This window comes from Perissodus microlepis, chromosome 12 (assembly GCF_051167445.1).
Source record: "Perissodus microlepis isolate ML-2025 ecotype Zambia chromosome 12, ASM5116744v1, whole genome shotgun sequence".
Lineage (NCBI taxonomy): Eukaryota > Metazoa > Chordata > Actinopteri > Cichliformes > Cichlidae > Perissodus > Perissodus microlepis.
Genome location: NC_140472.1, coordinates 26,918,494 through 26,921,405, shown reverse-complemented (window position 1 = coordinate 26,921,405; position 2,912 = coordinate 26,918,494). Strand labels below are relative to the sequence as shown.

The following is a 2,912-nucleotide window of genomic DNA, read 5'->3' as shown; positions in this document are numbered from 1 at the left end:
GACGTCAGAAATTATTGTTTGAGAGCAATTCAGTCACAGACTTGGACTTCACAGCCCTTTGGATCCTCTTCGGGAGCCAGTATTGCAGGAAGATGTCTTAGCTTGTCCAAGAATGCAAACAAACACATAATAAGGTGTCAAAGCTCTATTCAGAAAAGCCTTTTGTCATGAAAGGGGCCACTTTAGTTTGAAGTTGCATCAGGTACTTAGACCCTGTCACTCCTATCTGCTAGTGTAGCTGTAGGTCAATACACAACCAGTGCTTCAGTCCTTATCATGCCGTTGAATGGCCATTAACAGTTCTAATCACTTCCACAGATACAGAAAATAAGCACCCTTTTCTAATTAACGATTAACAGAAAGCTTCCCAGATAACGCAAATGAATACAGTTGTTGTGTGATATGTGTGAATATGGGGATTATTATAATTGATAATGGCCAATTAGTAAGTTGCTAACATTTTAAAACATTTTAAAGGGTTGGGGGGAAAAAGTAATAGGCATTACTGGAATGCCTACTGAATTAGTCTAACTTTACCATCTTCCTAGCTGCATGGAGAAGAAACAATAGTCAAAATACTCAAGTAATAACAACATGTAAAAAAAACTTGATTGTTATAAATGTTCTGGCTTCTTTGGAAATCCACAGAATGTAACTCATCCACCCTGTTTAGTGAAACACTACAAGTTTATATGTATAGAGAGTTTTATGTCATTTGAAACAGAAACAAACCAAAATAAAATGCAAATGTTTTAGACAGGCTGACTCACAGCAAGTCATATCAGATGTCAGATAATTCAAAGGAACTGCTCCAAAACGAGATGATCCGAAATGGGGATCCAGTTCAGTGACTCCAGTTATCAGAGATCAGGGCTAGCAGACCAGCTGCATCTGTTAGCCTGCTTGAACACCTCTAGAGGAAGTAGTTTCTGGCATGTCTGCATTGGCTTAATTTTCCATTCCTGTAGAGGTACTGCTTGTAAATGACAGAAATATCTCAAAGTCATGAGTAAAAAAAGTTACCAAATGTTTAACTGGAACGAAAGACTAACTGAAAATAGTGGCAGAGCGAGTAACACTGGATCTTCATGTGCAGCAAAAAAAAAAAAAAAATCTTTCAGCACACATTCACACATACAACCACAAACCTGTGAACATTCAAAATGTTAAAGAATGTTACCAGTTACGTTTGAAGTATTATCATTTTAATCCATGTTGATTTTACAAATGTCACCACGTGTTTAGAGATGGCAACATAGGCTGCAAGTGAAAAGTGAATGAGATAAACTGAGAGGGTTTATATGAAGTGTAGAGTTCATTCTTGCATCATGCACTATCACATGCATGAAGATCTAGCCAAAATGCAAACATACAGACGACAGACCTCGTTAAGGTTAATGCATGCACTTTGAGCTCCTGGTGTTTTCTTCAGTGCTATAATACACAGGAGAGGAATTTCACAATAACTGCATGGTAAACAAAGCCTGGCTACTTCCGCCTGAAGGAAAGGTGACATTTGCCATGTGGACCAAAGGACAGTCACTTTGGTTTTAGATCACCTGAAACACAGCTGAGAAAGCTCAAACATCCTTTTCCCCAATCAACTTCCTGTCCTCTTCCTGGGGAGACTAAAGACAAACAGGAAAAATGCAGCACTAAAGGGATGGAACAACCATGCTCAGGCTATCAGCGCAGCTCTTGCAGGAACTGACTTAGTTGCGCTAAAAAGAGCATTCAAATATAAAATATAACACAGTGTATTAAAAAAAAAGAATTCTCTTGTAGAGGCATGAAATGCATTAATATATATAAACACACAATAGCTAGAGGTGTTACAGTCAGCCGTCCTTTGTTTTTGTGTTCATGACCACATGGTCTAATTGAAGAGCCTGTGACCCAAAGAAGACCACGTGGCCTAATGGATAAGGCGTCTGACTTCGGATCAGAAGATTGAGGGTTCGAGTCCCTTCGTGGTTAGTTATATGTCTACAAATTTTCCCGGAGGAACCTACACGACGCATTATTAAAACTTTATCAAATTTAATGGGTTAATTTCCTTCTCTTTTCTCGTACTCTTCTATATCATTGTCTATAGTTCCTTGTTCTATTGTGTGATTAAATTGTTTAAAAACTTTGCTCATGTGTCTCCTTTCACAGTGAATGTAAATGAACAATGTAATTAATGGCGTAATCAGCTAAGGTTAGAACATTCCACAATCCACAAACACTAAATAACTGCTAATTAGTGCTAAGTAACATACTAATGCAGCAGCAGAATTTCACCAAGCAAAACGGAAACAGAAACTGACTCATTTTTAGATTCAGCCATGTATCCACTAGAGGAACTGCAGTTTTTGACACTTCAACTGAATGGCTTCACTTTTTCAGCCCCAGCAGCTGCTGCTTGGTTCATTATTTGTTTAATATTCTGTGTTCTTACTCAGTGCTTACCTTGTTGCTTGTTATCGGTTTGTTCCTCCCTCACTGACCTCGTAACACATTCCTGTAGCATCCTCAGACGTGTTATTCTTATAACACGTCGCTGAATAATCATCTGGTGATATAAGTCAGCTTAACCTTCCATACACATGTTATTATCTATTCTGTACTTTAAAAAAAGAAAGCTTATCATTTTCCAACCTTGCAGTCAGCCTTTTTTGTCTGCATTTGGGTTCTGCTTGAATTTCCGATAACAGTATGTCTCCGTTATTAAAGATAAGCAAGATATATGTAGACAGAAAAAAAGATGATGAATTTAATAATTACACTGCTGTCTTTTATAAGTTAATTTGTCCTCAGTAATATAGTGAAGGCAGTAACCGCAGCAGAAAGGAATGTACTCATCAGATCAGACTGTTCTGGCTTACACTTTTGTTCTGTGCGACAAAAAGTTTGGCTTCGGACGAGAGTTC

The 2,912-nt window shown here is 38.0% G+C and overlaps 1 non-coding gene across 1 annotated transcript; it reads left to right on the top strand.

Moving 5' to 3' along the window:
- Window positions 1-1,904: 1,904 nt before the first annotated feature.
- trnar-ucg (transfer RNA arginine (anticodon UCG)) lies at window positions 1,905-1,977 on the top strand. Its single transcript has one exon. It is a non-coding gene; the product is annotated as a tRNA-Arg (tRNA).
- Window positions 1,978-2,912: the final 935 nt, after the last annotated feature.